Source organism: Paroedura picta, chromosome 6 (assembly GCF_049243985.1).
Source record: "Paroedura picta isolate Pp20150507F chromosome 6, Ppicta_v3.0, whole genome shotgun sequence".
NCBI lineage: Eukaryota > Metazoa > Chordata > Lepidosauria > Squamata > Gekkonidae > Paroedura > Paroedura picta.
The window spans coordinates 107,190,554-107,203,241 of NC_135374.1; the positions used below are offsets into that span (position 1 = coordinate 107,190,554).

At 41.9% G+C, this 12,688-nt stretch overlaps 2 long non-coding RNA genes across 2 annotated transcripts; one reads left to right on the plus strand and one right to left on the minus strand.

Moving 5' to 3' along the window:
- The first annotated feature begins 5,973 nt into the window (after positions 1–5,973).
- LOC143840766 (uncharacterized) lies at positions 5,974–11,707 on the plus strand. Its single transcript, XR_013232393.1, has 2 exons — positions 5,974–6,405; positions 9,601–11,707. It is a non-coding gene; the product is annotated as an uncharacterized LOC143840766 (long non-coding RNA).
- On the minus strand, positions 6,770–9,799 carry LOC143840765 (uncharacterized). Its single transcript, XR_013232392.1, has 2 exons — positions 9,660–9,799; positions 6,770–8,489 (listed from the first exon to the last, which is right to left on the minus strand). It is a non-coding gene; the product is annotated as an uncharacterized LOC143840765 (long non-coding RNA).
- Positions 11,708–12,688: the final 981 nt, after the last annotated feature.

Below are 12,688 nucleotides of genomic sequence, written 5' to 3' on the forward strand. Positions count from 1 at the left end.
TTAAAAACATCTGCCCTAGTCTAAGAGTCTAAGTTTAAAAAAAAATCAGGGAAATTTTATAAGGATAAGATGAACTTAAATGTAAAAAAAAATGCAATCCTTTAATTACTTTTCCAAATAAAGATGACCAATACGTTATGGCAGAATCTCACTTGCCATCATTTACTTAGAGCATTAATCTAAGTAATTACCTGGTAATTACCTTCAAGGCCATACGCGGTCAGGGCCCAGTGTACCTGAGGGACCACCTCCCTACCTATGCCCCCAAAAGAGCTCTACGCTCTACTGCTTCCAATCAGCTAAGGATCCCTGGCCCTAAAGAAGTCCGTCTGGTCTCGACCAGGGCCAGAGCATTCTCTGTTCTGGCCCCTACCTGGTGGAACGAGCTCCCAGAGGAGATCAGGGCCCTGACGGAGCTTAAACAGTTCCGCAGGGCCTGCAAAAAGGAGCTCCTCCACCAGGCATTTGGCCGAGACCAGACGTAATCTACAGCAACCAAGGGCCCCTGCTCCCTCCCCACCCCCCCTCAGAATTCAATCAATAAGCCACCCCCCTCAGAATCCCATCAACAAGCCCTGGACCTGTTTGTATCATGACTGTTTACTGTGTTGTGTTTGGTTGCAATTGTTGGTTATCGATGTACATGTTCTACAGACTGTTTTATGTAAGGTTCTCTGTTATAATGTAAACCGCCCTGAGCCTCCGGGGAGGGCGGTATAGAAGTATGACAAATAAACAAACAAACAAACAAACAAACAAACGAACGAACGAACGAACGAACGAATGAATGAATGAATGAATGAATGAATGAATGAATGAATCCCTTTCGTTAGAAAATTAATGCACAAGGAGTAAATGACTATCATAGGATAGTGTTCTGTCCCCCACCCACCCACCCACTAGGGTTACTAATCTCCAGGTGTGGTCTGGAGATCTCCTGAAATTCCAGTTGATATTCATACTACAGAGATCAGTTCCTTTGGAGAAAATGGAAGCTTTGGAGGGTAAATTATATAGGGGTTCCAGGGCTCCCCTTGTCACCAACGCAGGATAGTGGTAGGGATACCAGATCCAGATTAGGAAATTCCTGAAGTTTTGAGGATGGATCCTGTGGAGGACAGGGATCTCAGTGGTATACAATGCCATAGATTCCACCCTTTATCCATTTTCTCTGGATATGAGCTATAATCCTGGGGGATCCCCAGGTCCCACTTGGAAGCTGGTGTTCTTAGGACAATATGACCTCACATCCTACTCCCACCAACCTCCTAATTCCACCCTCCCAGGTTCTGTCCCCAAATATCCAGTAATTTCTCATCTTGGAATTGTCAACCCTACTTCCTACATATGTCTCCCCTTACTGACGTGGATACAGAAAATGGTAGCCTGCACCCCAGAACTTTGCTTTGTAAAGTTTGAAGACTTCTACAGGAATGTATAAGAAGAAAGGCCCTTAGAAGAAAGGACCAAGGAAACCTTCAGACCCTGCTGAGCAGAATGGCAAGGTACAAGTCCAAGTAGGGGGAAGAGATTTTTGCACAAACAAAATGAGATAACCCAATAAGGATGCACTCTCGAGCTAGGGCTTAAAAAATATTGCGAAGGCAAGATAAGATCTCTATTTTTCTGGGCATATTCAAAACAAAGGTACCCTGGGCATCTACTAGGGTAACAATTCTTGCAAGTATAAAAACAGCAATTCCAAGTTAGAAGATCACAAGCCAGTAGGGAATGATAAAGTCTTCAGCAATTCCTGACATCTGAACCAGTGACGATATTCACACAGGCAGATTAAACAGTAGCACATATGCCTTGCCACATGGCAGCCACAGAGATCAATTGATTGTCCAAAGGTGTGAAACATCTCTTGTTTCAACTTGCGTTCCTTCATCTGTCAAGGGATAGACCCTGCAGAAGAGGGAACCAGCTGGAAGAGCAATAACACTGCTCAAATAACTGGTTGACACCTTCAAGCCATCTCTCAAGAGCAGCAATTATCACCTAGAAATCTGTAAAGCTGTCATCACATTGACTAGAAGATTGTTTCAGAGGGTTGCTGTGTGGATCTAAAGCAGAATGGTTAAATTTGAATAGATGAATAGAGGATGGAGCCAAGGCTTGTACGGTTTTTTGAAATCATTCAGAGTATATTCAGGGTACCCAAGATCCTTTCTCATGTTTTATTAGTGGTACATCTGCCAAATGAGAGAGAGCTACGGTGGTCATGGTAAAGAGCAATGGCTCTTGAATCTAGATCCAGAGGGGTAGTCAACCTGTGGTCCTCCAGATGTTCATGGACTACAATTCCCATGAACAAATGCTGGCAGGAGCTCATGGGAATTGTAGTCCATGAACATCTGGAGGACCACAGGTTGACTACCCCAGATCTAGATAACTGATCTAGATAACTGGGTTTGATTCCCCACTCCTCCATGTAAAGACAACTGGGTAATCTTGGACCAATCACATTTCTCTTAGAGTTCTTCTGACAGAGCAAATCTGTTGGAGCTCTCTCAGCCTCAGCTACATTTCAGGGTGTCTGATGTGGAGAGGAAGGGAAAGGTGTTTGTAAGCTGCTTTGAGATTCTCAGGTAGGGAAATGCAGGGTATATAAAAAAAGTATTCTTCTCTGATGGGAAGAACTATGTATTAAAATGTGGGCTGGGTCCTCCAGGTGTTCATGGACTACAATTCCCATGAGCCCCTGCCAGCAAATCACGAGGTGTAGATCATGAGGGTAGCCCAAGAGGCAATTTTTTTTTATCTGCCCCAGATTAGGCTACTAGCAACCTACCTGTCCCCTGAACACCTGGCCACAATGATCCATGCAACAATCACTTCCAGATTAGACTTCTGTAACTTACTCTACATAGGCCTTCCTTTGTCCCTGACTCCAAAATTACAGTTGGTGCAGAATGCAGCTGCTAGGGTCCACACGAGATCATCTTGGAGGGACCATGTCTAGCCAGTGCTGAAGCAGTTGCATTGGTTGCCAATTCTGTTCTGGATCAGGTTCAAGGTTTTGGTACTTACCTTTAAGGTCATATGCAGTCAAGCCCTGCGTATCTGCTGGAATGCTTGTCTTCTTATGCCCCCCACAGGGTCCTTTGCTCTGTGGGTCCAAATCTGCTGATGGTCCTCAGTCCATAGGAAGTGTGCTTGGTGTTGACCAAGGCCAGGGACTTTTCGGTCCTGGCCCCAACCTGGCCTGGTGGAATGAGCTCCCGGAGGAGCTGAGGGCCCTAATGGAGCTATCAGAGTTCCACAGGGCCCGCAAAATGGAGCTCTTCCATCTGGCATTTGGTTGAGACCAGGTTACAGAAGATTTGAGTCCCTCCTCTAAGACCCCCAATGGCCTTTATGGTCCTAAATGCCCATCCATCTTGGGAAATTGAGGAAAGTATTAATTGGTTTTAGGCTCCTGAGGGTATGTGTTTTATCCTGCTTTACTGTTTGTTTGTTTTTGTAAACTGCCATGAGCCTGCATGGTTCAGGAGTGGTAGTCAATAAACCAAAATATGAAATAAATAAATAAACCTTGATTAATAAATATTGGTTTTACATTTTTAAAACACTGTTCCACCCAGTACAGACTTGTTCATTTCCCTTGTGTTGACCTTTTTTAAGTTCTCTAATTATACTACATCATGGAGTTTATGTACTACTCATAACAAAGCAAGAAAATGGCCGTGGTTGGGTAATACCAACCTTTCGAAATCTAGTCACGTTTGCCACTTAGCAAAGGGACGAACACCTGTCAAACTGCAGTTATTTTTGGAGGGTTCTTCAGTGCTTGGGAAATCAAAATTCTTCCCTGCCCCCCCCCCAAGAAAGTTCCTTCTGGGGGAAAAAATCTAAGTTTGACTATTGTCCAATCAACACTTTTATGCTTGATCTACCCTTGCCTACTTTATTATTCAGCAGTTCTTCCAACTGACTGTAATTCTTCCTAATCTCTAAACCATACCAATTCTTGCATAAGTAATACTAAAATTCATGGGGAGGGGCATGTAAAAAATCCCAGGCTGGTTTATAGATTCCTTATAGATTTAACTTCTCCAGACTGTGGAATGAATCTCTTTCCTATAGCCAGAAGTTCTTATCTCCAAATTTACAACCACTGACTTATCACTGGGTACATCCATCTGCATTGCCCGCCAGCCCAATAAAACAACAAATAAAGCTGGAAAGAAGGTCTATTTTACCACCTTTCTATTTACTTGTTTTTTTTCCCTTAAGAGGAAACCAAAATTCAAAGATAACAAAGAAAAAAAGCCATTGTGAAATAAGAGTCAAGCAAAACTATATTTGCAAATGTTAACAAACAAACAAACAAATACATGGTCTAGGGGAGGAAAAAGCCCCCATTTCAAATTGTTGAAAGGGACCTCCAGGGTCATCCAGTCCAACCCCCTGCAGAATTCAGGAAATTCACAGCTACCTGCCCACCCACACTGACTCTCATTTTATGCCCAGATGATGACCCCCTCCCTGAAAACTAAATTGTAAAAATTGTCCACTCCTGGAGTAGAGGAAGCCAGTACTGAAGTGAAGGATAGCCTCTGCAGTGGTCAGAGAGAAACACAAGGAAAGGGGTGGCCAAACTGTAGTTCTCCAGATGTCAATGGAGAGGGGCTCATGGGAATTGTAGTCCATGGATATCCATAGTCTGGCCACCCCTGTACAAGGTGTACAATAGGATACAGACTGCCTTTTGGATACTATGAATATTACTAAAGCATTTAAAGATATTTGTTATTCCTCCTATTCTAATTCATTATATGGAATCACACAATCCTTTCCATTCCCTTTTGAGATTAACGATTCATCCTAACTCATCTTCAAGATCAGGGTAAACAGTGATCTTAGGCAGATGAATGCTATTTGGATTTCTGGTAGGTGATAAATCCCAAATCATGGGATGATATAAGTATGGTTTGGTATCATTACATTGAAAAGCATGGACTTGGAATGCATTGCTGCAGTTGCATTTTTTTAAATGTATCATCATTTTACTCATGTTCCATACAGATGATCTCAATATTGACAAGATGCCAGTAAACGGGATTTCACAATGGCATGCCTCATGAGTAATTCTTTAAAGTATAATTGAATTTGGAAGTGAGACACAGACCTGGTGCTATTCCATCCATTTTGCCTTTAAAACATTAGGTTGCTATAATAGACTTTCAATGCACAGAATGAGAAAGAATAAAAGGTGCAATATTAGCTAGGCTGCACACACGCAAGATAAATCAGTTCTTAATCTCAGTATCAAGATTCGTTTTCATCTGCCTTTGGCACAACGGAATATTTATCTTAATTTCTCCAATCCTTTCAGTGTTGATATCAAGTTAACATATAGCAGGGGTGGCTAAACTGTGGCTTTCCAGGTATGCATGGCAGGGGCTCATGGTAATTTTAGTTCTTGGACATCTGAAGAGCCACAGTTTGGCCAATTCTACTACATAGCAAGAGCCTCTTGTGACACAGGGTGGTAAGGCAGCAGAAATGCTGTCTGAAGCTGTCTGTCCATGAGGTTGGGAGTTCAATCCCAGCAGCTGGCTCAAGGTTGACTCAGCCTTCCATCCTTCTGAGGTCGGTAAAATGAGTACCCAGCTTGCTGGGGGGTAAACGGTAATGACTGGGGAAGGCACTGGCAAACCACCCCGTATTGAGTCTGCCATGAAAATGCTAGAGGGCGTCACCCCAAGGGTCGGACATGACCCGGTGCTTGCACAGGGGATACCTTTACCTTTACTGTATAGCAAGTGTTGCACATGTCTCAGTGTTGCGCATGTCGACATTGGTAGAGTATCTCCCTGCCCCAAACCCCACCTTCTTCAGGCTGTATCCCTAAAACATTTCCAAACCCTAGTCCGATACCTAGCTTCCTAAGATCTGAGTGTGTCACCAAAGATCCAGTTCGGGCCTAAAATCACATTGTTGTGGGAAACGCAGATGCCCCCCCAAGTTCTGGCCCATCTTATACGATCTTCTAGGGGCAACGCTTGTTGCATCCAGAAATATAATGGGCACTAGGACATACACCTACACTCTATTCTTCCTGAGTGCTGGCCCTCCTCCCTCTGCATCCTACTCAAACTTGAGATCCAGCACGGTGGTGGCTGAAGAGCAACAGACTCTAATCTCACAGGCTGCATCTGATCTCCAATTCTTCCTCCAGAACTGGCTCTGCCATGAAAAATCCAGTTTGGGCTTAAAATTACATCGTTATGGGAAACTCAGATCCCACCCCCCTCCAAGTTCTTCCCCATCTTATATGATCTAGTCTCCTCTGTACTTTGAGAACTTTCTAAGATAAGAAGCAAGAGAGGGAAGGGGAATAATGAAAGCCTTGATACACTTTCAACATGAAATTCCATTTGCTCTCAAGTTCAGCAGGTAAGCCAGAAATGTAATTAACTGATTAATTATTGTTTTCTTTGTAGAAGGAGTCACCACTGAGGATGGAGTTTAATCAAAAAGGAAAGCTTGTATACTTGAAATTGCAATCTTGGTTGTGCACTACTGGGGCAAGCAGGGAATGTGTTTAGTTTTGTATCACCAACCTACACTAATTTCATTAAAAAATAACATGCGCCTTCATTTTTGTGTAAACTGACCTGGAGCATGGGAGCAAAACCAACCAAAAAAATTGCTAGTTTTCTCTTTCTCTCTCTCTCTCAATATACACATGCTCCCTCCCCCCTCCCACACACACCTTTTTGTCTCTTGCTCATTTTTTAATATGGTTGATGGGATAATGTTTTTGGTTTTTTTTGGATTATCAGGCTTTTTGGAGTAAACCACCATGAAATGTGTACATCTTTTATGTTAAAGCAATGGAAGTTGCCATGCTTGATCGCACATACAGGGGGAAAGTACAATACCTCTTGAAGTACTTATCATAAAGTGTTTTCCCTACAGTCATCGGAGGCAGATTTTAATTAACCTTTACAATAACCTTGCCTTGTAGTTAATTAAAACAGTACAAATCATCCTCGCATATAATTTAACTTTTTAAAATTGCAATGATCAAAAACAGGGAAGATGTTTAAGGAGGGGTATGCGTTTTGAGGGAAGGGGGGATGCAACTTAATAGTGTGCACTGTGTTTTGTGAATAATAATAACAACAATAACAACAACAACAATAATAAAACTCTTGAGCGAATTCAGGCAGCAGTTGTTTTGGAGACAAACAGGACCATTCTGCATATTTGTTTGGGAAGGAAGGTACACAATATGTAGAAGAAGGAGGAGAAAGAGGAGGAGGAGGAGTTGATTTTTATACCATACTTTTATCTACCAGGAGTCTTAAGGCGGATTATAATAGCCTTCATCTCCTCTCCCCATGACAGACACCTGTGATATAGGTGAGGCTAAGGGAGCTCTGACAGGTCTGCTCAATCAGGATAGCACTATCAAGCTCACTCAGCTAGCTTTATGTGGAGGAGCACGGAATGAAACCCAGCTCACCAGATTAGAAGCCACCATTCTTAACTATTACAACCAAGCTGGCTCTCTTAAGGCAAAGTAAAACAAGAAACTTCAGCCTTCCCACCTCTGCTGAAACATTCTCCACACCCAAAATGGCCTCATGGGCATTATTTGTTCTGTTGGGGGATGCACATGCAAGTAGTATTAACTGCTTGTAGTTTGTGTCTGGGTATCTTCCTAGAGCAGCAACTTGTTTCCAGACTACAGAGATAAATTGCCCTGGAGAAAACAATAGATTTATTGGGTAACATATGTGGCATAATTACTTGCTGAGCCTTCCACAAGCTCCACCCCAAGTATGTTGCTATGATGTGTATGTATGTACGTACGTACGTATGTATGTGTGTATTAGATTATTATACTATCCATTCTGGTAGCCTACCTCTAGGTGGTGTACAACATATTGTATAAATAGATGAGAGTTTCAATTTGATTGAAACAGTTAAAATAACAGTTAAAATAACAGTAAAATGGCTTCTGGCTGAAATTTCAGTGTTAGCTGCTTAAAATCTGGAATCTCCTGCCATTCTCGATCAAGCCAGATGGTGGTCTAGATCTCCCTCGACAATGGTAGATGGTAACTTGTGGGTTTGATGGGGCCTTATAGAAGTTAGATGTTTTGGTTTTCATTGGCCCCAACCAAAAGCATGGCAGAGAAGCTCTGTTTTGCAGGCCCTGTGGAACTGTGCTCGCTCCCATAGGGCCTGGATATTCTCTGGGAGCTCATTCCAACAGGTAGGGGCCAAAATGGTCTTGAATGATGCTAAATATATCTCCTTGGGACCAGGGACCACCAGTTGGTCGGTATTAACAGATCATATCACTCTTTGGGTGGTACAGATAGAAAGGTGATCTCTCGGATACATAGGAACTGGACCACAAATGGCCTTACAGGTGAGAACAAATATCTGGAACTCGATCCAGAATTGAACGAGGAGCCAGTACAGTTGTGTGTTCTCCACAGTCTTCTCTTAGGAGAGTCATTAGCCTATATATAGAAAATAAGAAGAAATATTCCTGTTACAGAACTCAAGGCCTCAATCCCAATATTTTTCTCAGGGTAGTCTTAACTGTTCACAGCGTTGTGCCTATTGTTTTGGATGACAGTCTTTGTCAACTGTTTCAGCATCTAATTGTTATGTAGCAGAAACACTGAGATGATTTGAAAACATATGTTTAGATAATGTTTTAACATTTGTACTAAATATATGATTGTGTGGTAGTTATGCAATAGCTCCTGATGAAACAAATTTTGACTTTGCCTAACACATTGCAAGTAAAATTTATTGTTACTTATTCAGACCAGCAAAATTTGAGTCCAGTGGCACCTTTAAGACCAACAAAGATTTATTCAAGGCGTGAGCATCCATGTGCATGCACACGATCTCAGACATACACACACTTCCTCAGTGTATGCACATGAAAGCTCCGGACTTGAATAAATCTCTGATGGTCTTAAAGGTGCCACTGGACTCAAATTTTGTGGTGCTACTTCAGACCAACACGGCTATCCACTTGAATCATTCAGACCAGGTTGTACCCAGTAGAAAACCTGGAAACCATAGTAATATAATTGTAAAACACAATGCAATTAAAACATGTCAATATTTGTGAACAAGAAATAAACGTGAAAGTTATCTTGCTAAAGAACTATGCATTCTAATGGCAGAGGCACAAAACTTGACAACATGTATTGTTATCGGAGTGCTCTCATTGCTTAACAGCATAATTGACCAATTTGTAGCCAAGCAACCTGGGAACCTTTTAACTAGTGAGTCAATCAATTTGTGTCAGATAGCATCATAAGCCGAGCGATAGAAAAGTAAGTGTTCTCTAGTTTCAGTCCGGACACTACCACAAAAACAGTATATCTAATAACATTGCTTGGGCCCCTCTCCGAATGAATCTCCCCCAAAAGCCAGTATAATAGAAGAGCTACTAACAACACAGGGCTACAAATATTAATCAGCAATATTTGCCTGACTTTCAACCAGCAATATTTAGTCTCTTTTTGATGTTTTAAATTGGTTTTAATCGTTAATTAATTGATGATTTGTTGTTTGTTTTTATGAATTATTGTATGGGTTTTTTTTTTTTAGAGAGGAGCAAACCAACTATGTCATTAGAAGGGAAGATATTACGGCTAAGGCTCACTTACTTTGGACACATCATGCGATCAATCTCATTAGAAAAATCATTAGTGCTCGGCATGGTCAGCGGCAAAAGGAAATGTGGTTGCCAAAGGATCCGTTGGCTTGACACGATCAAAGCCGATACAGGGATGACCATGAACCAACTAAAAGAAGCAGTCATTGTCAGAAACGTATGGCAAAAACTTTCCTATAGAATCACCAAGGGTCGGACACAATTGAATGGATAACATCATCATCATGGTTTTTTTTAATTGAAACGTTGGAAATCACACCAGGTTGGCTTTGTCAAGAGAGGTGGTCATAAATCAAAGAATAAATACCAAACTCAGAGTCTGAAATTATTTTACTTTAGGACATGACTGGTGAGATCCTGTGGGTGTGTTATGCCATTGGTGGCACTTTTCTTGGGGCTTCCCGCAATGAGGGGGAGGGCTCCTTGTGACAAAGGAAGTGCCACCATTGGCCAAATGGATGCATGAGATGCAACTAGTAATAGAATTCATTGGACACCAGGAGAAGAAATACATTTGCTTCTCAGACTGTCTTTCTAAATAGACACAACGGTGTCGATAGTTTCCATTATATTGTTCAGTTCATTGCAATCGGTCCCAAGTGCCAGCTTGTTTCCAGACTGGACAAGCTATTGAATTGACTCCTGTCTGGAAATGATGTTCTTATGAGACAAGCACACCAGAAACTGGGATAGATGGTGCCCAACAGGGAGTCTTTTGGCTGGGATATGAATCCTATTAAGCAGCATTTTACATGCTCACTGGATTATTGAACCTCTAGGATTTACTCTATGGCGCAGCTCTCAAAATGGATTAGGAGCCCTAGCAAAAATGGGGGAAAGATACTCAAAGATTCATCACTGAGCACTCAGAAAATTGAGCAAAGAGATATTGTGAGTTCAGTGGAGAAAATAATGCCTTTCAAAACCTGATCAACAGCAGCAGTGGGACACTAGAGAATCCAGCAAATGCCTTGCAAAGCCATTTAGCTAATGTAGAAAGAGTTCAGCACACACCCACACACATATATAGCTTACTAAATCAAACTGTCAGTCTATCAAAGTCACGTCAACTGATACTGGCCCAAGCTATCAAGAGTATCAGGTGGATGTCTTTTGCATCCTTACTATCTGTTCCTTTTCACAGGAGGCCAGGGATTGAATCTGGAAACTTCTGTATGCCATGTTGATACTCCAAGCCACGGCCTCTCTCCAGTGCATAACAGTGGCCCATTATGATTCAACACTGTAACAAAGTTGCCACTGGTATAAATGAGAGGAGCAGTGAAGCAATGAAGACTAGAAACCTTGATGCCCTAAATAAAGAGAAATAGCACTCTATCATGTAAAAAGTCCACATTACCACATGCTTAAAGAAATAATTATAAACCTAGCAACCACACAAATGGTAGATACCCCCAAATCCTAGGCAAACTAAACAATTGTCTTCTGCTGTATAGTGTAAGCATGTGGAATCCTACCAACCTATACAAAAGCAGAGATTTGGTGAGGATTTGTGTATCTAAGAGAGAAAGCAAATCTGAGAATACAAGATCAAATGGTGGAGTTTACTCTATGGGCATTTGTGCACACATCCAGTAGCTAGCAGTTTCTTAACTAGTACATTTGGAAATGCACAAGTTGGGTTGGTGTGTAAGTCTGTCTGTAAAGCAGAAAACAGCAAGAGTCCAGTAGTACCTTAAACACTAACATTTGTGGAAGGGTATGAACTTTCATGAGTCACAGCTCACTCCTTCAGAGACAGCTAGGATGGGAGTCCATCTATCCTTATCTCTCGGAGAGTGGAGCGATTTCAAGCCCATTTCAATTCAGCAGCCACTTTTTCTCATCTTCCATTGAAATTCCTTTCAAAGAGATTCCTTTGTAAAGGCCTCTCCCCATTCACCTCCAGGTTATTCCCACTGCTAAACTAAATACAAAGATGCAATGCAGAAAGTGGCAGATGGACTGATCAATAGATAAGAAGCGGGACACGATATTGTGAGTCTTCAAATCTACATTGGAGAAATAGTCAGAACTGACCCACAAAACATAGGGTAGGAAATACAGGGGCTTAAGGGGGCTCCCCTCCCCTGGGAACTCAAACTAGGTACAGTTCAAAAGATGTCATAATATGGAGATAACAAACATCAAGGGATGGGAAGACAGGGGAAGTTGGGGAATCAAACAGGCAGGGATATAGAGGGCAATAAGGGAGAAGAGGTGAGGAATGTTTGGGGAGGTTTATATTCATGAAATACAACAGCAGGAAATCGTTTGTTGTCAAATGAAAGCATCTGGGTTACCTCAGGGCATACCAGTCAAGCTGGATAGACTCACTAAATCACAACAGAGATATGATAATGGCAGAAATACATGGGGGTTTCTGACAGATATGCTCTTAATATGGTTATAGTGATTTTATGGTATTATGTGTGTTATGTGTGGAAATATGTTGTGAACCATCCTGAGCCTGCTTGTGTGGAGGGGCAGTCAAGAAGAATAACCAATCACTGTTAGCTCAGCAACTGGATGTCCTGAAAGTTTAAAATGTCTCATTACTGGTTTTTGAACATACTGGTCTCTAATAACAGACTTATGTCCGTTTTTTTCTTTGGCACTGTTGGTTCAGGGCAGAGGGTGGCAGGGCATTGTTGATGATGGCATAAATCACATTAGAGAATGAGGAGTATGAACCTGAATTGCTATGGCTGGTCTTGCTGGTTCTACTGATGGTGATGATGGGATCTATCTGAGAGTGAAGATGGCATCTTGGTTTGTTGCAGGCCTTGGTACCAGTGTCCGCATCATTCTCGGGTAGTATTTCATTATGGATGAGATGCTCTTTTAGGTTAGCAGGCTGTCTCTAAGCAAGAAATGGTCACCATTGCCATTGCCTGTGTCAGGGAAGTGTCAATATCTAACATGGATTGTAGATCATTAACATTACATTGTAGAATAAAGAAGGTAAAGGTATCCCTTGTGCAAGCACTGAGGCATGTCTGACCCTTGGGGTGACACCCT